The sequence below is a fragment of the Mus pahari genome, chromosome 10 (genome assembly GCF_900095145.1).
Source record: "Mus pahari chromosome 10, PAHARI_EIJ_v1.1, whole genome shotgun sequence".
NCBI lineage: Eukaryota > Metazoa > Chordata > Mammalia > Rodentia > Muridae > Mus > Mus pahari.
The window spans coordinates 79,965,473-79,991,719 of NC_034599.1; the positions used below are offsets into that span (position 1 = coordinate 79,965,473).

Genomic DNA, 26,247 nt, shown 5'->3' on the forward strand with positions numbered 1-26,247 from the left:
CCTGCCTCTGCCTCCCGAGTGCTGGGATTAAAGGCGTGCGCCACCACGCCCGGCTCCCACTCCTCTTCTTTTTCCTTTCTTGACTTAACCTGGCTTCTGCTCCAGTTTTCTAAGACCTTGACTCCTTTATCTATTACAATATTAACCATAAGTGACTGTTTATCTCAGACTCCACATTAGTTTTGCCATTTTCTGTTTTGCATCATTGGTGATATAGAGACTTAATTGGCTTTGGTGTACTTTTATATTTCACAGTTTGATGTTGTTGCTGTTACAATAGTTCATCGTTTCCTCTCTGAGCGGTACTGGGAAAGGATTCTCCATGTGAATACAGATTAAATACTCAGATACAGCTAAAAATGTATTGAGAGATATTCCACTGAAGAGATGTAAAATTTTAACACACAAAACCATAGGAAACATGAAAAAGCAGAGCCACATAACTCTCTAAGAAACTCCTGTGAAACTGTAATCCCATGATTATTGAATCCAAAGAAACTGAAATAGGTACAGTGTCAGCTGAAGGGTTTTAAGGTTTACTAGTAAAATCTAGCCTAAAGGGGATTCAAACAAGCAGATGGATTCAATCTAGGGCATAAAGAAAAAAGTAACGAGCACAGAGGAGGAAATGTCAGGAAAAAGGATGAGAAAGAAACTTAGATCGGAAAACAAAAAGGGCTGTTGAAGAAAAATTCTCACCAGTAGACTTAACCTAGCGGAAGAAAGAGATGGAGGACAGGGTAGAGGATAAGCATCAAGCATCAATAAAACAAAACTAAATAAGCATGACCACAACATTCAAGGGCTCTGAAATATAATCAAGAAACCAATTCTAAGACTCTATTGACAGAAGGAGCTGATAGAAAAATTAAGAATCTAGAAAATTTATTCACTGAAATTATAGCAAAGATTCTCCCAATTCTAGAGAAAGTGATGGACTCCCAAACTCAAGAGTTAGTTATGACCATGAATAGATGGGACCAGAGTAGAACTCCTTCATGACATGTTATAGTCATTCATGTTGAAAACCTAAAGAAAAGAAACAGTATTAACAGCAGTTAAGAGATAAACTCTAAATCACCTACCAGGCAAGCACATGAGAACTGCATCTGCTACCTGATGAGCAGCCTGGGGAATCGCTGTTTCCCCAGGAAAAGGAAACAGAGATTCCTAGACCGGAAGGGAAAACTGTGGACCAAGACTGTTATGTTCAGGAAAGTTCTCTTTAAATTGGTCAAGAAGCGAGGATGTGTCAGACAAGCACAGACTAACATGGCTCTTGATCACCAATCTGCAAAGGATACTTAAGGAAGTACTATACATAGAGTAAGAAGATGGACTCAAACACAAGATAAACCAGGAGAGGAATGACTTAATGAAGAGTAAGGAGGAATCTAGCATGTCCAGCATTGTAACCAGCACACTTGCGATACAAACAGTGTAGAGAGATGACAAGGGAGTGTCAGAGAAATGATCAAGGCATTAACCAGACAAACCCATAAGAAAGTTACAGTAAGTATCTCTCTATAATAAATTCCAATGTAAATGACCTCAACTCATCAATAAAAAGATGCAGACTAGCTGACAGGATCTAAAACAAAAAAAAAAAAANAAAAAACAAAACAAAACAAAAAAAACAACGACAACGACTAGTTTCAACTATTTGATGTCCCTAAGAAACATAACTCACTGGTATGGCCACCCAGAGAATCTGAGTCAAAGGATGGAAATCAAGGTATCAAGAGAGTGGAAGTTAAAGTCAGCTGGTGTAGCAGTGCTGATATATGATAGAGTAAACTTAAGAAAATTAGATTTTGCCGGGCGTGGTGGCGCACGCCTTTAATCCCAGCACTTGGGAGGCAGAGGCAGGCGGATTTCTCAGTTCGAGGCCAGCCTGGTCTACAAAGTGAGTTCCAGGACAGCCAGAGCTATACAGAGAAACCCTGTCTCAAAAATCAAAAAAAAAAAAAAGAAAATTAGATTTTTTTTAAAGGTCACTATGCATTAATAAAGAGCACAACTCATCAAGGTCTAAATGCCCATCTGTACACATACAGATAGATGTAGGTTTTACCCCTCATCAAGGAAGTTTTGTTTTGCAGCATATGGAGACCATCACAGAGATTCAAAAGTAGTCAAAATTCAGAGAACAACCATGTGTGCTCATACAAGATAGTGTCTTCTACATATGACAAGGAGTTACACCTTAACTGTTATATGCCATGTCTTAGGGTTTCTATTGCTGTGAAGAGACACTATGACCATGGCAACTCTTATACAGGAAAACAAAAAGTTGGGGCTGGCTTACAGTTCAGAGGTTTAGTCCATTATTGTCATGGTAGGAAGCATGGTGGCATGCAGACAGACATAGTTCTGGAGAAAAGGCTGAGAGTTCTACATCTTGATTCACAGGCAGCAGAAAAGAGAATGCCACACTGGGTCTAGCTTGAGCATCTTCGACCTCAAAGCCTACTCCAAGTAACCCACTTCCTCCAACAAGGCCACACCTATTCCAGTAATGCCACACCCTCTAATAGTGCCACTCCCTCTGGGCCTATGGGACCATTTTTCATTCAAACCACCACACCATGAAATGTTAACAACATAGTCATTTAAAGGAGGCCTACACAATGATAATACCAGTTTACATGTCACCATGGTCAGGACAGTTCTCACAAGATCCTACCACTAGACGAAGAGCTACAACACTTTGTGACTACTAAGAGAAGAATTACCACTCTTCTCCAAATATGAGCCCAGTGGTCAGTCCTAGCAAGTTGCATAAACACACACACACAGACACACACACGCGCGCACACACACACAGACACACGTATATATCAATAATAAAGAGGAAGAGCAAGAGTTTAAGAGGGAGTGGGGAGAAACATGGGAGGAGTAGGAGGAAGAAAGTGTTCTGTAGAAATAATGTAAATACAGTACTCATATATGAAATTCTGAAAGAAAGCTTAAAAAATAAAATGATATTAAAGAAGAAATAATAATTGGAATACATATGTCCCAAACATTGGCATTTCAAACATCATAAAAACACATTCTCATAAACATAAAAGGCCTGGCAGGTCCTGGCAGGTACTTTCATCTCTAGACAGGGCACCCAAACTGAAAACTCAACAGAGGAATCTCAGACTTTACTAACATCATCGATCAAATGGACTCAACAAATGTACACAGAATACTTCATCCAAAAGATGCAGGATACACATTTTTCTTGGCAGCTCATGGAATCTCTTCTTAAATAGGCCACACTGTCACCCATAAAGCAAGTCTTAGTGAACACAACATAATAGGAAGGGTGGTTTTCAGGTTGGGGGAGGGTGGCTTATTTTGTTTGTTTGTTTGTTTGTTTGTTTTGGTATTCTATCAGATCATAGTGCAATAAAAATAGAAGCCATAGCAGAGAAGCTATTCCAAGGTCAGAGACTGAGCAATGCCCTTTTGAACAGCCAGTGGGTCTTCTAAAGAACCTGGGGTGTGTGGGAGTGGTGAACATTCTGAGATCAAATGAAAATGAATACAGAATTTTCAGTGGCAGTGATAGACCACAGGGATCAAGGCAACTTATAAAAGAGTGTTTAATCCGGGACTTGTGGTTTCAGATAGTTAGAAACAGTGGTGGAAGAACAAAAGCAGGGCAGCATGAATAGCTGACAGCTTCCGTCTTGCTCTGTAAGCAGGATGTAGAGAGAAACACTGGGAACTTGAGTCTGTTATAACTTAATGTCCAGCCTGCAGTGATACGCCTACTCCATCAAGGCCAATTTATCCCAAACAGGTCCACCAACAAGGGACTAAGTAATCAAACATATGAGCCTATTGTGGCCACTCTCAAAATAACTTGTGAAAACAGCCACAACTTTCCAGACTATTCCAGATACATCTAAAGTAGTTGGGGGGGGGGGACTAGAGCTACAAGGGTTTACAATAAAAAACAAACAAACAAACAACAGAAAGCCCTACAAAGATATGTCAAATCACCACCCGCCCATTGATATACTCAAGAAAAACAAAGGAGGCAAGGCAAGCACAAAGGTGGTAGATGGGAAGAAGTACTAGACCAAGGCGGATATTAGTAAATGGAGCTTCAAAGAATGACTATGAAGCTCAGCCAAAGTTCATTTGCAAAACATAAATAAGATTTAAAAAAAAAACTGACCATAGTTAAAAAAGAAAAAGAGCCAGGTGGCGGTGGCACACACCTTTAATCCCAGCACAGAAAGAGTTCCAGGACAGCCAGGGCTACACAGAGAAACCCTGTCTCCAAAAACAAAAACAAAAACAAAAACAAACAAAAGAAACTCTAAATAAGATTTTTATAAACTGAATTCAAGAATACAAGAAGACCCAATGCCATGATCAAATTGTTTTCATACCAGAGAGGCAAGGACAATTTAACATAGCAAAATCAGTGTGATCCAGGCTCCTGACAACACAAATATCACAGGACCATCTCAACTGATGCAGAAAAGTCTTAACAAAATTGAACATCTTTTAATAATAAAATCCCTAAGAAACTAAGAAGAAAAGAAACATATCTTAATGTAATGAAGACTACTTGACAAACTTGAGACCAACTTTAAACTGGGCAAGAGAAACGTGGGCATTTCCTTTAAAATCAGGAAATGAGGCAAGTGCGCTGGGATAGTTACATTTAGTTTTTAATTTCACATGTAGAATCACCTGGGAAGAGAATCTCAGTGGGGAACTATGTCAATCAGTTTGGTCTTTAGCTATGTGTAGGGATTACCATGAATGCCTTGGCAGATGTGGGAAAACCCTGCAGAAAAGTTGGGTGGGGCCAGAGCATCATTCCTGCTTGGCCCTTTACTGTAGAAAAGTAGAGAAAGGCCCTGATTGTGTGTGTATCTGGCCTGTTCTGCTTTTGACTATGATGGGACTAGAAGTTTGGAGCCTCAGCCTTGACTACCTTGCAACAAATGGACTGTAAGACCAAACCAAACCAAGCCAAACCAAACCAAACCAAACCAAACCAAACCAAACCCTTTTCTACACAGAATTCTTTTCAGTCCAGATCCATTATCACAGCAATAGAAATAAAGCTAGAAGAGGCACCCACTCTCTGCTCTTATTCAATACAGTGCTCAAAGCCTTAACTAAAATAAAAATAACAGAGAAAGAAGTGAAAGGCAAACACATAGGAAAGAAAGAGGTCAATCATCCCTAACTGTGACTTGATCCTATACTTAAAAGACCGGAAGAGTCCATTGGGAGACTCTTAGAACTAATAAACACTTTCAGCAAAGCAGCAAGATATAAAATCAACATTTAGAAATCAATATATTTTCTGTATGCCAATAACCAACTTATAGAAAACAAAACCAAGAAACATATTACAACACTTTCAAAATATTATAAACATTAATAGTAAAATAGAAATTACACTAGAAGGTAGTTATTTGACATACTGGTTTTTTTTTTTTAATGTTGCTATAAACTTAGCCAAGGAGGAAGACTCCTGTACATGGGTCTCTTTGAGACTTTGAAGAAGAGCTGAAGAGATAGCCCAGTGGTTAAAAGCACTTGTTGCTCTTGCAGAAGACCCTAGGCTGGTTTTGAGTACTGTGTTGGCTTAAATAAGAATGGCCCCTATATCAGGCTGGAGAGATAACTCAGTGGTTAAGAGCACCAACTGCTCTTCCAGAGGTCTTGAGTTCAAATCCCAGCAACCACACGGTGGTTCACAATCATCCGTAATGAGATCTGATGTCCTCTTCTGGTGCATCTGAAGACAGCTACAGTGTACTTAAATATAATAAATAAATCTTTAAAAAAAAAAAAAAAAGAATGGCCCCTATAGGTTTATATATTTGAATGCTTAGTCAGTCATCAGATGGTGGCACTATTCGAGGAGGATTAGGAAGTGTGGCCTTGTTGGAGGAAGCCTTTCTTGGGGAGGACTTTGATGTTCCAGGATTATAATGGATTAAACTTCTAGAACTATAAGCAAGGTCCCAATTAAATGCTTTCTTCCATAAGAGTCGCCTTAGTCTTGATGTCTCTTTACAGACTAGGACAGTGACTAAGACTAGGAGTAGTGACTACATGGTGACTGAAAACCATCTGGTGTCCAAGGGCATCAGGCATGCATGTGTTACACATGCATATATTCAAGCAAAATGTCCATACACATAAAATAAGTCTTTGTTTTAAAAACTCTACAGAAAATAAAATGAACACAGTTGACAATGGATACCTCACATGCTCTCGGGAAGTTTCTCAAAAAACTAAAGCCAGAACCATCATACAAGTCATCTGTACTATCCAGTTCTTGGGTATATACCCAAATGATTCTAATTGAGCATATTCCAGAGGTACTTGCATATTCATGTACGTTACTAACTTTAAACATTAAGACTGAACTACTAAAGGATGATTTTTAAAGTGGTAAATGTTATGAACTGAGTAAAAATTGTTATGGCATCTATTTAAAGCAACCATGCTAAAGGACAGGGGATACCTACAACTTTCTATGAAATGCAGCTAGGAAACCAAGAGGGATAAGAGAATAAGTAGATAGATAAGTGATAAAGTATGTTTAAATGCTTATGGTGTAATCTTGATGGGGAGCCAGTTGTATATCGTAGCATTCTAAATTTCCTCTGTGTTTCAAAATTTTAACATAAAAAGAATAAAAATGGAAGTAAATTTTAATGTATGGATATCCTTTGAATTGATTTGGACACATCAAGTGTAAATTATTTTTAATTTGTGGGACGCTGTGAGCATGCCTGCCAGCTCATTACTTGTAGGCCTGTGTAGGAGATGCTGTTGCTTCCCAGGCACTACCACCTTTACCTTCCACTTGAGAGTGGGCTACTCTGAGCTCAGTCACTCCCAGATGTATTTCCTTCCTGAAAGGCATTCTCTGGGCCCACGAGTTCCCCAGGGCCCAGGCCCTTTCATTCAAGCCTTACTCCCCTTCTGTCCGAAACTGTCTTGACTCTTTTCTCTTCTAACTTTCTCCCTCTCCCTCTCCCTCTCCCTCTTGTTCTTTCTTTCTTTTGGTTATTTTATTTATTTACATTTCAAATGACCCCCCCTTCTCTGTTTTTATCCTTCCACAAACCCCCATCCCATCTCCCTCCCCCTGCCTCTATGAGGTGCTCCCCACCAACCCACTCTCACCCCACCACTCCAGTGTCCCACTATGCTGGGGCATCAAGCCTCCACAGGACTAAGGAACTCCCCTCCCATTGATGCCAGATAAGGCCATCCTCTGCTTATGCTGCTGGAGCCATGGAAATGGGTCCCTCCATGTGTACTTTTTGGTTGATGCTTTAGTCCCTGGAAGTTCTGGGGAGTACGGTTAGTTGATATTGTTGTTCTTCCTATGGGATTGCAAAGCCCTTCAGCTCCTTCAGTCCTTCCCCTAGCTCTTCCATTGGGGGGTGGGAGGGAACCCATGATCAGTCTGATGGTTGGCTGTGAGCATCCACATCTGTATTGGTCAGGCAGTGGCAGAACCTCTCAGAGGACAGCTATACCAGGCTCCTGTCAGCAAGCACTTCTTGGCATCAGCAATAGTGTCTGGGTTTGGTGTGTCTGCAGATGGGATGGATCTGATCCCTGGGTGGGGCAGTCTCTGGATGGCCTTTCCTTCAGTCTCTGCTCCACTCTTTGTCCCTGTGTTTCCTTAGGTAGGAACAATTCTTGGTCAAATTTTATGAGATGGGTGGGTGGCCCCATCCTTCAACGGGTAACTATGCCTATCCACTGGATATGGTCTCTACAGGTTCTATCTCCCCTTTGTTGGATATTTCAGTTAATGTCATCCCCGTTGGGTCCTGGGAACCTCTTGCTTCTCTGGTATCTGGGACTTTCTAGTGGCTATCCCCAATTCCCCATACACCACTGCTACATACCTCTGTTCAATTTCCTGACCCTCTGTCCTTCTCCCCCATCTCCTCCCACAACTGATCCTGCTCCCCCCTCTTTCCCACCTCCTCCTTTCTCCCTCCAAGGTCCCTCCCTCCCTCTACCTCCTGTGATTATTTTGTTCCCCCTTCTAAGTAGGACTGAAGCATCCACACTTTGGTCTTCCTTCTTATTGAGCTTCATACGGTGTGTGATTTTTTATCGTGGGTATTCCAAGCTTTTGGGCTAATATTCACTTATCAGTGAGTACATACCATGTGTTCTATTGTGACTGGGTTACCTCTCTCAAGATGATATTTTCTAATTCCATCCATTTGCCTGCAAATTTCATGTAGTCATTGTTTTTAATAGCTGAGTAGTACTCCAATGTGTAAATGTACCACATTTTCTGTATCCATTCCTCCACTGAGGGACATCTGGGTTGTTTCCAGCCTCTGGCTATTATAAATAAGGCTGCTATCAACATAGTGTAGTATGTGTCTTTGTTATATGTTGGAGCATCTTTTGGCTATATGCCCAGTAGTGGTATGTAGCTGAGTCTTCAGGTAGAACTAGTTCCAATTTTCTGAGGAACTGCCAGACTGATTTCCAGAGTGGTTGTACCAGCTTGCAATCCCACTAGCAGTGGAGGAGTGTTCCTCATTCTCCACATCCTTGCCAGCATCTGCTGTTACCTGAGTTTTTGATTGTAGCCATTCTGACTGGAGTGAGGTGGAATCTCAGGGTTGTTTTGATTTGCATTTCCCTGATGACTCAGGATGTTGACTCCTTTCTAGTGATTGTTGGCATCAAGCCTTTTCCTCGTTCCCCTGTCTAAAGGAATACAAAGTATGGAATGGAGATAATGAAATCTAGTTATTTTTTTAAGACTTTAGTTTTTGGAGTTATACACTGAAATGTTTACAAATAAAACTGTACTATCTGGCTATTTGCCTCAAAATACAAGAGTTGGTAGGGAAGAGTGGGTGGAGGTATATAGAAAAACAACCACAGACAGTGAGAATCACTGAAACTCAGTGTTAGGCATGGGAGCTCATTATGTACCTCTGTCCACTCTTTATATATGAGAAGAGCTACTCAAAATGACTTAGGTACCAAAGATGACAAAAGATTCATTTAACACAAGCCATTGCTGCTTGGGCTCTGCTGAGCAACTCAGTCAAGGAAGACACTGATTTTAAAAACTTTACAAGGCTGTGTGTTCCAGCCTGCCTATAATTCCTGCACTCAAGAGAATGAGGCAGGAGCATCAGGAGATCAAAACCAGTCTGGCCTACATAGGGAGTTCAAAGCCAGCTGGGGCTACGTAAGGAGTCACTATCTCTTAAGAGAAGAAAATCTCCCAGAATGGAACAACACTAAAAGCTGGGCAGAAAATCTGCCCAGATATCTTCCCAACATTTTACTTGTAATAGTCCAAAACTTGAAACAGTACCCTGTCACTTGATGGATGGAAGGCCACACACACATGGAAACATGGGCAAATGAAGACACAGGCGTCATCAGTTCCACGAGATGCTATTCAGACATAGGAAGGAACTCTATTAATACACTGGAGCCATTGAGAGGGTTTCATGGGTAACATGGTGAGTCAAAAATCTAATGCCAGCCCAGCAGTGGTGGCGCATGCCTTTAATCCCAGCACTCGGGAGGCAGAGGCAGGCGGATTTCTGAGTTCGAGGCCAGGCTGGTCTACAAAGTGAGTTCCAGGACAGCAAGTGCTATACAGAGAAACCCTGTCTCGAAAAATCAAATAAATAGATAGATAGATAGATAGANAGATAGATAGATAGATAGATAGATAGATAGATAGAATCTAATGCCCAAAGATTACATGATTCCACTTATGTGTTCTTGAACACAGAGTAAAGTGAAGATGGACTAATGATTGCTAGTGGGGAGGGAGGGGAGAAGGAGGGTGTGACTATAGTGACTATAAAGGAAGAGGATGGAGGAGAGAGATCATTATAGCAATGGAGCTGTGTGGTATCCTGATTGTGCTGTGGCTTTTTGAACCTATGCAGTTACACAGAACTGTACCCATGCATATACACCAACACAACTTCTCTTCTTTTATGTCTGTCTGTACCATATTTGTGTAAGATAGAACCACTAGCGGGAAAGTTGAAAGGATGTCTGTGAGCTATTTTTGCAACTTCCTGGGAATCTGCACTCATTTTGAAGTACACAGTACACAGTAAAGCAATGCATGTGGTTTTCAAAGGCCTCCGAATGTAACTGCCCCATGAACCCCGTGTTGCCCTTTCTAGAAGCAGGGGTGTAGAGTTCCACCCAAAGCCCTCTAGCCACTCGTTAGAGGCCTTCTACTTTCCCTGAGGCTCTCTTGGAAATGTGGTAAGTGTCTCACATCTTAATTAGTTACTTATCTGCTTAAGCTACGCAGTGTGGTATCTTGTCTGCTGATTTGAATGCTGACTAATTTTTATTCTGATAGCTTCAATTAGCTGTCATTATCTCCTAAGAGATTTGGGACAGCGATAAGGAAAACTAATTTATCTTCATACACTGAAGCCACTGATGAAATTGATACAAGAAAGGAATTAATTAATGGATAGTTAATATGGCTCGGGAACATCTTTTCTATGAGCCTAATTATAGCAGAATCGTTAACATTAGCAGCCAAATGGACAGGAGTCTATATTGTCTTCTTGTTATTGATGGTCCTCATTCTGTCAGCCTTTTGTGTTATTCTGAAATCCTTAGGAAACTGGAATGTTTATGTGTATATCTGTGCTGAGGTCAATAATATTTTTTGTCTTTTTGTTTTCACTAATGTGATGATAAACAGCACTGTCCTAACCGAATTCTCATACTTGGTAGTAGATGAAGACTCTATGGACAGTTCTGATAGGACAGGAGAATGCTGAATACAGCATTACACTTGCCCTTGGCAGTATGATGATGATGATGAGTGGTCCTCAGGACAGGCAAAGTACAGGAGAGAAAGCACTAGGAAAAGATGAAACATGTAGTTCAGAAAGGGAATAGGATTTGTAGAAATTATTTTGGGGTATGTTAAGAAAGTCAGAGCAGGGGCTGGAGAGATGGCTTGGCAGTAAAGAGCACCGACTGCTCTTCCAGAGGTCCTGAGTTCAAATCCCAGCAAGCACATGGTGGCTCACAACCGGCTGTAATGGCATCTAATACCCTCTTCTGATGTGTCTGAAGAGAGCAATGTTGTATTCATATACATAAAATAAATAAATCTTGAAAGAAAGAAAGAAAGAAAGAAAGAAAGAGAAAGAAAGAAAGAAAGAAAGAAAGAAAGAAAGAAAGAAAGAAAGAAAGAAAGAAAGAAAGAAAGTCAGAGCAGTATCTTAGAAGGCACCCAATCCACATTTTACTGATTTCCTTTATTATTATGTTGTACTAAATGTTTATGGAGGTAGGAAACTGTCTTAGTTACAGTTCTGCTGTTGTGACAAAACATTCCAAACACAAGAAACATTGGGCAGAAAGTGTTTATTTGGCTTACAATTTTAAGTAAGACTATCATTTGGAAAGGTTACAGCAGAAAGCAAAGCATGGAGTCAAATCACATCCATAGTCAATAACAGAATGAGAACAAACACACACGTTCTTACTCTCAGCAGTTTTCTCCTCTCATGTTCAAGATCCCCTGTGTAGAGAATGGTGCCGCCCACAATGGGCTAAGTCAATTAACAATCGAGACAGACAGACTTCCCCACAGACTTGCTTGCAGGCCAACATGGTCTAGATAATTCCTCACTAAGAATCTCTTTCCAAGTGTTTCTACAGTGCGTCAAGTTGAAAATCAAAACTATCCAGCACAGAGTCTGTGTTGGTCTTGGTACTTTATACCACATGTACTTAGATTACAATTATGAAGAATTGAATAAACTTTATAAAAATAGAAAGACAGACACATAGAACTTAATGTTGATCCATATAAAAGTGGTCTGCCTTATTTTTCCTTTCTCTTGGTCCTAGTTTTGTGTTTGTAAAATGTGTCTAGATATGCTCTCCCAAAAGCCATACATAATTGCTTCAAAGGGGCTGTGTAGTACAAGAGTACAAGAACCATTTAAGCTTATCCCCCGACTGGCTTACAAATAAATGACACTCAGACTATGTTTTGTTTTGTTTTCTTTTCTTTTTTTCTTTTTTGTTTTTTCGAGACAGGGTTTCTCTGTGTAGCCCTGGCTGTCCTGGAACTCACTCTGTAGACCAGGCTGGCCTCAAACTCAGAAATCCGCCTGTGTCTGCCTCCCAAGTGCTGGGATTAAAGGCATACGCCACCACTGCCAGGCTAGACTATGGTTATTTTATTTGGCTTTGACAATTACTGGGTGTCGCCCCTCATCTACTCCTCTAACTGCTGGTCTGTCTTCCTTCCTTGGTGTTCCCCAGATACTTCATGTTTCTACTGGCCATGTGCTCATCGCCCTTTTCCCCTCATGGATCCTCCTCCTCCTCCTTCTCCTCCTCCTCCTCCTCCTCCTCCTCCTCCTTCCCCTCCCTCACTTCCCCCCAACCTCTCCTCCTCCAACCAGGTCACTCCAAACCCACCAATCTTTAATCCCTCCAGCAATTGGCTGTCACCAATTTTATTTAACCAACACTTTTAAATCAAGAAACAAGGTTTGCACAACAGAAGCTTGTAAACTTGAGAAGTCACTCCTAGGCTCACCTTTGCATATACAATTTAGCATTACAATATACATAACAATAGACTAAACCTCAGCGGGGATGCCCCAAAATGGAGTTAGGGAAAGGGCTGTCAGATCAAGGGTGGACACATTGTTTTTGTCTCTTCTCTATCTTTTCAAAGTTTCTACCTTGGGGCATTTAAATTTTTTTGAAAAAAAAAAAAAAAAGACAGAGAAGTTGAGGCAACTCCCTGTCAGCCAGAGGTCAATATTTGCTATGAGTCTAGGTTTCTCCTGAGTGCTTTCCAGTTATGAGCTGCTTGAATTCCTGTTTCCTGTTTATGGGTATGGTTTTCTATATCAACTATGGGAAAGACATTTGGCTTTAAAATATTTTCAAAAGAATTTAAACAATGCCAGTCATCATGGAAACTCCAGCTTTCTCCTTTTCACTGACATTGCTTTGACTATTCAGCATTTGTGGGGTTTGTTTGGTTGTTTATTTTTTATTTTTTAAGTGAAACATGATTGTTAAAATTTTTATTGAAGAAAATTGTTAGTCTTTTGATGGGAATTACATTGGACCTATAAATCATTGTATGTAATATGGACATTTTCAAAACTTAAAGCCATAGTAAGAGAAACAGCGTGCATCTGGAATAAAAACCAACATATGGATCAAAGGGATAGATAGACTAGAGAACCTGGAAATAAGCCCAAACAGCTATAATTCCCTGACCTGTGACAGTCACACACACACACACACACACACACACACACAAATAGCAACAACAACAACAAAGCATGCATTGGAGAAGGATGGTCTTGTCATAAACAGTACTAGGAGAAATGGAAATAAAACCAGACCCCTATTTCTCACCATATAAAGATACAACTCAAAGTAAACTGAAGCACAATGACATAAAACTATGAAACCACTATGATAAAACACAGAGAACACTTCAATTATAACTATAAGTAAACCTGATTTTACAAGATCATAAAAGCAAAATTGTGGGGAGCCTTTGTGGGGCTGCTTGGCAGGAATCTGACATTGGCCATGGATGAGGAAATGGGCTTCAGGCAGGAGTCTGACATTAGGCCATGACAAGGAAGTAAGCATGGGCAGGAATCTAATTTTAGGCTAGAACAGAGAAGTAAGTTCAGGCAGGAATCTTAATTTTAGGGTGGAACAAAAGAAGCAGGCTTCAGGCAAGAATAAGATTTTGGGCTTGGACAGGGAAGTAGGCTCAGAAATCTCAGTCATCCTGATAAGCCTAAGGATCAGTGACCAAGGGACTTAGCCTATTGCCTTGCTTGTTCCTTGACAATTTGTGATTTTTGTACTGTTTACCCTTATTGCTTGCATGTAATTAAAATGGTATAAAAGCAGATTGGGAAAAAATAAACCTGCCTTCAATCTCAGAATTGACTGGGTCTCATGCTATAGTGTTGTCTAATTGTCTTTTTTTCCTTTTTAATCCTCACTCCTGCTCTGGAGAATCTGTTGACTGACTGAGCGGGCTTGGTCACAAAATTATCATTATCACCACCATCATCATCACCACCATCAAATCATCATGTGCTCAAGAAGCCAAGACAGGAGGATTCTGAGTTCCTGTCTGGGCCATCTATAGTGGCATGCTATCTCTCAAGGGGAAAAAGTAGAAAATGGAGAAGGAAAGGAGGTAGGGAGGGAGGGCAAACAGACAAATGGAATTACATTAAACAGGATCATGCATGACAAATGAAGTAACACAGTGCAAAGACAATCTACAGAATGGGAGAAAGCATTTGCCAACTAATCATGTTACCAAAGGTTAATATACTGAATATATAAGGGATTCAATATCAGAGTATCAGTAAAAAAATAACTTAACTAAAACCAAGTAAATGACTGAAATAGACATCTCCTCCAAAGAAGACACAAGCAGCCAACAGGTATATGCCAAAAATCCTCAGCATTAGTAATTGCTAGGAAAAGGCAAATCAAAATCTTACGGAGATGGCACCTCACCCACTTAATAACCTACTTTAAAAAGACGCAAAAGAATAGGTGCTAGTGAGAATGTGGGGAAAGGTAGATTCTCATATATCATTAGTAGGAGTATAAACACAAGTGTGCAGATCTTCCTGTGGAAAACAGAAATGCTATACAATCCTTGCGAAGGCAGAGAAATCACTGAATCAAAGATACCTTTATCTATGCTTATTGAAGTACTATTCACAATAGTACAGCCAACCAAGGTGATCGGTACTGACAAATCTTACATATCCACAAAAGGCTGAAATCCAATAATTTGCAGCAACATGGACTGAAGAACTGACCATAGTGGTAAGTGAAATAAAGCAGGGTCCAGGTAGAAATACCGCATCTTCTCCCACCCCTCTGCAATCTGCAGAGGTCTCTTTCATGGAAGAGAAGAGACATCTCTAGATACTAAGAAATGAAGAAGGGAAGGGGACAGAGGGAGGCTGTATAAAGGACACCAAAACAGAGAGATTTAAGTTCAAACGTTATCTCTAGTCAGTGAGATCGCTAGAGAGAACAATAGTTTATTACATTAATGTGAGGGAACATTATTGTGTATCACTTAAATATTAGAATAAAAATATTTTAAAGGAGAAAGATGAAGTTTCAAGAGGTCAAATGACTTGCTCATCAGGTCACAGAGATAGAAATACTCCTAGCTCCCCTGTCAGAAGCAGAGCAAGCTCATTGCCCTCTCTAACCGCAAAGGGATTAACAGAGAAAAAGAAAGAGCCTGGGGAATTTTCTGTAATTGCTCCATATTAGCTGACTGGCAAAGTGCCTTCTACCTCACAAACCCCATTGCATTTGCCATCTGACAAATTCACTTAGGCTTTCCTTAATCAGTTTACTATGTACATAGAGGAGGGAGAGAGGGGAGGGAGAGAGAGAGAGAGAGAGAGAGAGAGCGCATTTCTGGTTACATAAGTAAAAGTCTAGATAACATCTCATAAAATTTAGCACAATGTATTTTGAAATGGACTAGTGTTTTTAATTTTAAATTAAGTAAGTTTTATGATAGCAAGGTAAATGAGACTTTGACCTTCAGAAGACTCAAAACGTCTTATCTGTCCCCTGCTGATGGACACCTTGGTTGATTCTGTCATTTAGTGACTTAGGCCAGACACTCTTCTATCTGTTACTTCTGACACCATTATCCTAATCATTCTTTTTTATTACACTTCATTTATTTCATCTTATCTTCGAGGGTGCATGCGTGCATGTGTGTATGAGTATACGCACATGGAGGCCAGAGGTCATCTTTCAGCTGCCTTTTCTTCCATCAAGTAGGTCCCAGGGATTGAACTCAGGTCGCCAGGCTTGGCAACAGTCACCTCTACTCCATACGGTGATTACTTTAGAGACAATGGTATAAACCATGGAATAGTGAACTTAGATTCCTCTATTAGTAGAATGTAATCATAGTGAAAATACAAAAGTTAAAATTATCTTCAAGTGAGTTCTAATCTTCCAGATCAAATAATGTGAACAACAGGAGTTTTCACTCGGCTTTCCCTTTATGCGTTGGCTTGCTTTCATACCAGACCCTGATGGTCTCACGATGCCCTTAGCAAATTATTCTTTATTCACAATGAAGAGGAAAATGCCAACAGAATGTTCTAGTAGTCAAAGTCAAGGTCATAGGTCATATGTCCAACCAGTGAACTATTTCTTCTGGTGATGAAGGTAAACTGAGACTCAGTCTTACATTAGCATAGGAGCTAAAAAGAAATAATTTCCTGGGCATCAGATAGAGATCAGTAGCCACTGGGCCGACTGAAACGATGCTGTAGATAAGTAGCACAGTCCCTTCCTTGGCTTCCTTGCATCTTAGCCAGTGCACATTAAAGGAAGGCATCAACCAGGATATGGAGTGCTCCAGTGAAGTCATCTCCAGCAGAGTCGGTCCTACTCAAGTGATCGCTCCCTCTTACTTCCACTCTCTCTTTGGTGTTTTTCCTCAGCTGATTAATTTGATCAAATTTTCTAATAATAAAAATCAATAAAAAATTCTCATGGAATCATTGTCTTTTGATGGCTATCTCATTTACATACAGCTAAACATTCCATGTCTTTACACAACGTAAACCATGATCAAATGGGTCCGAAAAAAGGTTCACTATCACTATACACCCATAAAAATGGACCCAGATCCTATCCAGCTAATAGATGTAAGATTTATTGAGATCCCTAAACATAGAATTGCCCCATTGACGAAGTCCTTGTCCTTAATGTCCCAAATTACTCAAACCAATAAGTTAATTTTACTACTCCTTAGTCCCTCATGACAAGAAGCATCCCTGTTGCAATGAACAATGAAGGCAACTTGCTCAACTCAAGGCATATTCTTGGTGTGTGTTTGCCAGAAAATGTTACCTTAGTCCTTACTGAATTATGTTCTCTCTGAAATCTGTAGCTGTGCCCTTCACTCCTTTTCTGAATTACTCAAATATTTATAAAATGGTTTTCCTTTTACCCAGATTTATTTCCTGCAAGCCATGTCTTAGACTCCTTGCCAGAACCATATTTCTGAGACTCAGATGTGATAGCATCATCTCACGCCCTAACTGCCTCAGAATATGTTCTTGCCCGTGCGAGTTTCTGGGTTGTTCTCCACATCTTCAACTCCCTAACCCCAGTTTCACTGATTAGTCCCAAGGAGTTTGCCTGGGACTCTTCCAAACCATTTACCTGAACCTCCGTTTATCTTTTAGCCGTTTCTGAGTCTGGAAACCTTTTGACTAGATAACTTTTATTTGTTCTTCAAGACTTGACACAGTTTCTTGCTCGAATAGTTGTTCTTCTGAGGTGCCGTTTTGAAATCTTTGTGAGTCGGTGGCTTTTCCTGCGGACTGTCTTATATCACCCCTGTAGAGTGTTTACTTACTCCCCCCCAACGAGGTTCCTGAGTTAAGAATCTTGTTTTCCTCACCCCCACAGCAGTGGACCTTACCCAGTGCTCCTCTACAGTGCTGGGAAATGCAAATTGTGGAGTGAATTGTTTTGCAAGAAAGTGGGGCAAAAGGGCCAGGTTGTTTGGGAACTGATTAATTCGTATTTTGTGGAGGAGCCCGTGGATAATCCATGAGTCATGGTAGTGGGGGCACAGAGTCCCCTTTCAGGTCTTTATCTCCATGATAAACGAGTATAAGAAGAGACACAGAAGGAAACCCAAAAGCGATTTATTAGACAGAAAAAAAAAAAAAAAAAAAAAAAAACCAGCAAGGACTACAGAACAAGCTGGAGATACCTGCAGGTTCTAGGTGGAAGGAGATGGGAAGCTGACACAGAAAGCACAAGATAAAAGTGGAGACAAGCAGAGGAAAAGAAAAACAAAAGGACACCCAGGGACGTTGTCCTTTGTAGTCCACATTGAAGGAGGACAGATGTTCTCTTCTTCTACACTTGAGTTTTGAGCTGCACCCTATTCCTCTGGATCCATGAAGAGAGACATAATTTACCGTAGCATTGTTTGGCCTGGTTGTTAGCTAGAAGTTGCTCCCTACAATGTGAGGATAATAACTAACTAGTTCTATGTTTGCTGTTGCCAGCCTACCTTCTAGTTCTGTTATCGCTGAGTCAGTCTAAGGTCCTGTTTACCTCCCATGCTGCCCCTTCTCATTTGCAGCTTGAAGATTTTTGTCACTCACTCACCAGCCAGGGCTTCTCTCCTTCTCTTTGATGAAGGCCAGAGCGTGGAAAGGTGTTACCGGCAGCTTGCAGATTGTCCTTGATAGTATTTAAACTTGGATTGCCTTTTAAACTTTTACATTTCCTAGCCACAGTCTGTCACTAGCCAATGATCGGATCCTGCGTTTTGTCTCAGAAGGAGCTGACATGTTGATGACCACAGGTCTCAGCTGGGGCCAGGAAAGGAGACAGCCCAAGACTGCTCCTCAGCTCATCTTCTTCCTGTATCATGTATCATCTGGAAATGTAGCATACCCTCGAATACCAAGGATTCTCAGATACAAAATACCAGCATCACGCCCACTGAAAGACCAAGGGGTTCTCAATAGTTGCTTGTTTAGAAATGAATAAAAAGCCGGGCGTGGTGGCGCACGCCTTTAGTCCCAGCACTTGGGAGGCAGAGGCAGGCGATTTCTGAGTTCGAGGACAGCCTGGTCTACAAAGTGAGTTCCAGGACAGCCAGGGCTACACAGAGAAACCCTGTCTCAAAAAACCAAAAAAAAAAAAAAAAAAAAAAAAAAGAATAAAATTCTAAAAATTAGTAAGTATGATAAAGAAAAAAACATTAAAAATTGTGAATAGATAAATGGGGGACATCAGTCCAAACATTGTTGTCTTAGTCGGGGTTTGTATTCCTGCACAAAACATCATGACCAAGAAGCAAGTTGGGGAGGAAAGGGTTTATTCAGCCTGCACTTCCACATTGCTGTTCATCACCAAAAGAAGTCAGGACTGGAACACACACAGGACCCAGGACCACCAGCCCACAGATGGCACCACCCAGGATGGGCCTTCCCACCCTTGATCACTAATTGAGAAAATGCCTTACAGCTGGATCTCATGGAGTCCTTTCCTCAAGGGAGGCTCCTTTTTCTGTGATAACTCCAGCTTGTGTCAAGTTAACGCACAAACTCAGCCAGTACAACTGTACTTGGAGAATCAAAGTATAACTTAAAGGGAGGCAATCAATGGGAAGTCCATGTTTTTGCAATGCCAAAATATCTGTTGCTGTCCTCTCCTGGAGAGGCTGTGAGCACCAAACCTTAGTGGCAAGAACTCCAGTGCTAGTCTCCATGATGAGGCCAGGGGTGGGGGCTGTGAATCAGGCTACCGGATGGGAGAAGGCGTCTACCAGGCTTCTCAGGCCACGTGACCCATGCCATTCACCTCACCTTTTGTCAAGGCACCTTTTGTCCCAGGTCTGACTTGAACTTTATGTTCCACCATTTAACCTAAGGCCCATTACTTGCAGTTTATGGTTGCTGCAAATTAAAATCCGCAGGAAGCAGTTCGGCACTGTGGTTTTATTGGCTGATGAAAGTACAGAGTGACTCACTGAAGATCTGCCCTTCAGGGAAATCCGAGGGAGGAAACACTTTTCCAGTGCTCAACTTTTCCTGGAATAACTTTGTCATTAAAGATATAGACATTGAATCAAAAGCTAATTGGCTCAAACTGTGAATAAGTTAATCTGGGATTCTAGATCCCCCACTTACTGCACAAATAATTGACACTACGCATCTTTTAGGCAGGGGTGCCAAGTAATTCTGATTTCCAATGCGCTTATTTCTAGTTTTTTTTTTTTTTTTAAAGATTTATTTATTTATTTCATGTATGTGAATACACTGTAGCTGTCTTCAGACACACCAGCAGAGGGCATCAGATCTCATTCCAGATGGTTGTGAGCCACCATGTGGTTGCTGGGAATTGAACTGAGGACCTCTGGAAGAGCAGTTAATGCTCTTAACTGCTGAGTCATCTCTCCAGCCCCTTATTTCTAGTTTTGAAGAAAATAAATTCCTCCTGTCTATTTGCATTGCTAATGATATCGAGAAAACATCAATGTAGGGGCAGGGAGGTGGCTCTGTGGCAACAGCACTTGCTTTTCTTTCTTTTTCTTTTTCCTTTTTTTTCCGAGACAGCATTTCTCTGTGTAGCACTGGCTGTCCTGGAACTTACTCTGTAGACCAGGCTGGCCTGGAACTCAGAAATCTGCCTGCCTCTGCCTCCCAAGTGCTGGGATTAGAGGCGTGCGCCAGCACCACCCGGCTTTTCTTCCCAGGAGTGTTTGAGTCTGGCCTGCTGCTCTATAGCAGACTGCATCGCTGTGAGGCCAGCTTCATGGTGCTCTTCCCGCTTTATGGCCACCAAGACCAGCGTCGAGATCAGATGGGAAAGGGGAACCAGAGGGTAAGCAGCACCTTTTATGGTGAGCCAGGCATACCCAGGTGGAGCCTGGACTAATTGCCAACGTTAACCCCTGTTGGGGGGGAAAGAAGAACGTTGCTAGGGGTTGCAGGCCAGTGGGTTCAGCCAAAAGAGCAAGCTTCAGGTTCAGTAGGAGACCTTGTCTCAAGGGAGTAAGATGGAAAGCGATAGGGCATTCTCTTCACAGCTCTCAACACTGAACATTTTCCTCAGGCCTCAGAGCACGAAGGTGCACACATTTGTGCACTCAGATGCACACATACACCACACACACACACACACACACACACACACACACACACCAGGGAGAGTGTTTTCAGTGTAATACCAACCCACACCTGTTAGCTTATGCTCAGGATTTAACTGTGTTTCAGAACATAAGGACATCTTTACAATCAGGCTTAAACAAATTAAATACGGTGGGTGGGGTGGGGTGGGGATGGCAGTTAGAAAGCTCTGCAGTTAAAAGGGCTTGTAGCTCTTCCAGGAGACCTGAGTTTAATTCCCAGTAAACACATTAGGTAGCTCATAACCTTCTGAAACTCCTGTTCCAAAGGATCTGATGTCTTCTTCTAACCTCTGTAGACACCTACACACATGTGGAACACACACACACACACACACACACAGATACAACTTGTGAATCTGTTTTTGTTTTTGTGTGTACATGGTTTCAGAGCTGACCACATTGTATCGGATAACCAACTAGGGAGCTCCTTCGCTCTCTCACCAGTCAGCTGTTACCTATGTTTCCTTGTCCTGGGGCGTGACCCTGTGAGATTAGCACCCCTGCCACTCAGTATGTCTAGCGATATTGCCATTGTTTAGATCTCATTGTGTAGCTATTTCTGTGAGAAAATGTTTCCCAGCGGGCTCCCTGGTACTCTGGCTGTGTCCTCAGCCACTAAGAGGCAACCAAAGGCAACAGCCACAGTCGGTAGATACTGTGAGTCACCTGAACTATTCGAACCAATCTTCCTAAGAGACTTCTCGTCCCTCGTACTAGAAGGGTTCTTGTTAGCCTACATTTGTGAGGAGCATTGTCAGCCCTAGTGATACAGACCCCTTTGCACTATATGTATATGCATCTGTATGCGTATGTGCATATATTCATACACTTACATGAATTTGGATGACTTTTAAGGTAAATATAAAGTGATAAGATTCCTCGAGGCTTCACCCAACAGCCTTGGTGTTGTTTGTCCCACCCCGTCCTTTCCCTTTCTATTCCTCCTGTCCCTCTCTATTCGCTCCTCCCCATTTTCCCATTTCCAGCTTCATGTCACCAGAATCCTACCATTGCCCTTTCTCCCCCCGGCCCCCATCCTTTATAATTTCCTGGTTCCTGTGGTTGGTCCATGTTATATATTCATACTAGGATATTTAGAGCTAGGAACTGCAGGTAAAAGAGAACAGAGAGAGAGAGCAGCCACTCTGGAAATCACTATGGCGAATTCTCAAATAACTAAAAATCAATCTCCCACATGTCCCAGCTATTGATCACTCCTTGGCGTATGCCCGAAAGACTCAACATCCCACTCCACAGACACTCGCTCAGCCACGTTCCACTGGTGTTCTATTCACAATAGCTTGGAAATGGAACGACCTCAATGTCTTTCAGCAGATAAATGAATAGTGAAAATGTAGAACAAATGCACAATGGAATGCTAGTCAATTGTAAAGAAAAATGAAATCATGAAACTTGCAGGTAAATGGTTAGATATTAGGTGAGGTAACTTGGGCACAGAAAACCAAATGCCATATGTTCTATTTACTCCATGGAGCAAATAGTATAAATGACATTTCACTAAAGACCACAAGGAGTCCTGTCATCTTGCTGCTGACACAGCACACACTCAAGTCCAAGTGTTCTGCTTCTTCGTTTCATCTTTGAAAGAAGATTCTGCTCTCTTTCCTTCACTACTGTTCTCTTGGACCTATCAAGCTGGTCCATTTCTGGATGCCGAAATTAACAGTGGCTAATGGTTAGTGACGCTCTCATCTAACCCCTTTCTAATGATGCTTTGATTCTCAAAATTCACTTGTAAATTTGGGGAGGTGGGGGAGGGCAAAGTGTAGAGTGTTTAGAGAATTCAGTAGATCTCAAGCAAATATTGCACAAAATTGGAATTTATATGAATGTGGAGGGAGGGATTCCAAGATCTCCTTGGTGGGGGGCTAGTATATTTACCTGCAAGCAAAGCTCATGCCAAATAACTGAATTAATATGGCTGACAATAAATTAAATGAAACTTATCTATTGAGCACATACATAGGGACTCTGATAACCAGTGCAAAGCACCACAGAGCCACTTTAATTTCTCTATATGGAATAAGACTGATGCGTAAATATATCACAGATAGCAAAGTAAAACATGCCCACAGATGACAACAGAGTTATCAAGGTATAAGTGGCGATCATAGTCCGCTGAGGGGGGTTGGGAAAAGTTTCTAATTGGAGTCATTTGTGAATAACTTGAAAGGATTTTTTGAGCATCTGAAACCAATCTATAATTTCATTATCTTCAACACAGAGAAAAAGATTTAAGAGACTTAAATTTTTAACAATTCGACCTTGACCTGAACCAAAATGATGACTAGATAACTACAAAGGAAAACCAGGTGGTTCTCCCGATTCTTTGAGGTCACTGGTCTTTCATTATCTACAGCTCTACAGATTGCAGAAACTGTAGATGACTGAGTAGTTCTGCCGGTTAGCAACTCTAGTTGATCGGTGTGAAAGTTTTTACATTTCAGGTGGAAGCATGACTGGTTTCTCTCCCTGTCTTTCCTTACCTAACATCACAGTCTGTATTGTGATCCCATGATAGCAGAATATTGATACTAAGTAACTTATAAAAGTTAAGAATGAATTTCTTGTGGCCAGGGGGCTCATGCCTTTAATCCCAACACAGGAGAGGCAGAGGCAGGTGGATCTTTGTGAGTCTATGGCCAGTCTGCTCAGTAGAGCTAGTTCCAGGACAGCCAAGACTGCATTAAAAAAAAAAAGAATGTATTTTTTATAAGTCTAGGGGCTGACAAGCCATGAATCAAGGGAGTCTTCATGTGGTAAGGGGTTCCTTATTGTGTTGTATTGTGTCATCTGATAAGGAAAGAAGGAGAAGAGGAGAGGGGAAAGGGAGGGGAAGAGGGAGGGGGAGGGGGAGAGACAGAAATTCACCTTTATAACAAATCCACTAATCTAGTCTTCTGATACCACAATCCTGACATACTGACATAAATCCATCACTAATGGGAGCAGCCTAACCACGTGATCATCCTTGAGTTTTTACCTCTCAATGCTCTGGACATGGTTGTATTCGTGAGAGCTAGCTTTCTGTCTTAGTCACTGTTTCAGTGTGTTCAGAGACACCATGACCAGGACAACTCTCATAAAAGACAACATTTAATTGGGGGCTTCCTTACAGTTCTGGAGGGTTAATCCATGATCTTTGTGGCAGGAAGCAGACAGCTGAGAGGGGGGACATTTTGGGGGAGGTGTCAAAGGAGTTGGGGGTGGGAAGGGGGAGTGAATATATGATTGTCCCAAATATTTCTGGCTTGTATAGAACTGACAAAAACTAACAAACACAATATCTTATAGGTTCCTGTAAAAGCCCAAAACTAGCCAACCTGAAATGACATAGGAGAAAGTCCCTTTCTTTAAAAAAAAAAGTTTCCCTGGGAAAAATTCAAGTGAATGACCACTCAAATAGGAGACATACAAAGAATTATAGATTATGCATTACTTTAAACAAATAAATCTCTGTATGTAAAGTGTGTGTGTGTGTATTGCATGTACAAGTATGAGTATGAGAGGGAGAAGGAGAGAAAGAGAGAGAAGAAGAGAGTTTTTGCCATAGTTAAGGTTGTAAGATAGTGTATTCATCATGATCTTGTATCATAACAGGAAGGATCTGGTTATGCAATTAAAAATAATTAAACTGTCTTCAGATCTTGATGTGAAAATTAAATGATTACATTCTAGAAATCTGCTGCTTAATGCTGTTCCATTTCTAACATAAAATAAACTTGGCACCACCAGAGAAGGTTGGAAGTGAACGCCGCCTGGCGTTCTTCCACCAAACTTCCTGCTGTGGAAGATTGGTCCTTTCAAATAACACCGAGTACTGAACTGGTGTTTAATTTAAAAATCTTTAATCAACGAGGATCCCAACAACCACTTAAACTGTGGTGCCTGTCAGTTCTAACCACTAATTACGAAATCACCGCTAATGCCATATACAGAAGAGCCTTGGAGTTAAGAGTCTGGGGGTGGTGTTGGAAGGGATCAAGAGCTCCCCATGCCACTCCAGAAAGGAGAATGCTGTAGTGGTTTCGTTGAAATGAAGAACAAGGTGTGGGAGTCCTTTTAAGCAGAAGCATCTCTGTACTCAACACAATGAACCAGTTTAAACATCTGCCACTCTGAAAGAGAATACTCATGTTTGTTTCCTAGTGATGAAAGGACAAAGAATCCTTTTCTTGAGTGTCAAGGAACCCTGAGAAGACTATTAAACCGACTGAGGAGGAATCTAGCTGACGGGTTATACTAGGAAATTCAGCAGATATCATCCGAAGTCTAAAAGTTATATTTTTAATTTTCTCCAATTAGCCAGAAACATTTGAAAATTTTCTCAGCATGTTTTGTACTTTAATTTGCTTTCACATCTATCTGCTCACCCTCAAGATGGCTACACAGTGTAAGAAGGCACAAGGAGGTGAGGTGAAAGTGATCCTGAGGAAGTCTAGCCCTCCAGAGGTAAAGGGGCCCCACCAGCAGAGGGGCAGAAGGTGGTGACTGACACTTTCCCATTGGAGGGCTGGTGAGAACCCAGTGAAGAGAGGCCCTGGGAAACGAAACGTGGAAGGGTGTTGGAAACCCCGCAGCTGGAGAGGTGGGAATAGGAGACAGAGACCCCATCCTAGAAATACGTCATAGTGGAAGCAAAGCCACCTCCAAGGGCAAGCTAGACGTCTCTGGAAGAGCAAATGCATTCTGAGAAGCACAAATCATGCGAATCAGAAGTTTCAGATCTGAGAAGGATCTTCGAAGTTTTCTTTCCATGTGGACAGAGGGAAGGTTGTTAATATTTTTCAATCTTCCTAAAAAGGGAGCCAGTTCCTAAACCTAGGTACCATCCTCATAGATGTATCTCTTTAATGAATGTAATTGAGACACCTTTTAAAGACTCCCATGCATGTAAACATTAAGGACAGATTTAAGTCAGTTTAAAAAGGACAGCAGTGCTACGGTGGTATATGTTTTGTTGGATTACTAACACTTCCCTATGAGAGGCCAAACCTACTCCATCTTGTGACCGGCCCATGGACCAGGAAGGACCCCATGGCTTGTCTTTGGCCAGAGTTACCTCTTAGCTACTTCCTAGCAACAGTTAATCAGAGATTAGTCTGATGGTCTCAGATGTAAGCTCAGACCCTTTGTGACTGTATACGGTCTGGCTTCAGAGCCTTCACCTGTCTGTTTACAATAGACATTTAGTTAGGTACGTGTCAGGATGGACACCGCCTTACTTCCATTTCCTATAAAACCTTGTTCTGCTGAGGGTTCAAGGCTGCTTCACCTTCTCTCCCCATCCTGCCCTGTCAGAGTTGGGTTGGAGAAGATCCCAAGCCAGAGCTTGTAATAAAGAGACCCTAATGCTATTGCATGGGAAACGGCCTTTTGAAGATGCAGCTACAGCGCCAATTAGGTGGTAACAGTATGNAGGGCTGGGGCAGAGTTCTTCAGAAGGCAGTATATGCTTT

At 41.4% G+C, this 26,247-nt stretch overlaps 1 non-coding gene across 1 annotated transcript; it reads right to left on the minus strand.

Moving 5' to 3' along the window:
- Positions 1-20,332: 20,332 nt before the first annotated feature.
- On the minus strand, positions 20,333-20,462 carry LOC115064893. Its single transcript, XR_003844717.1, has one exon. It is a non-coding gene; the product is annotated as a small nucleolar RNA SNORA61 (small nucleolar RNA).
- Between the last annotated feature and the right edge of the window lie 5,785 nt (positions 20,463-26,247).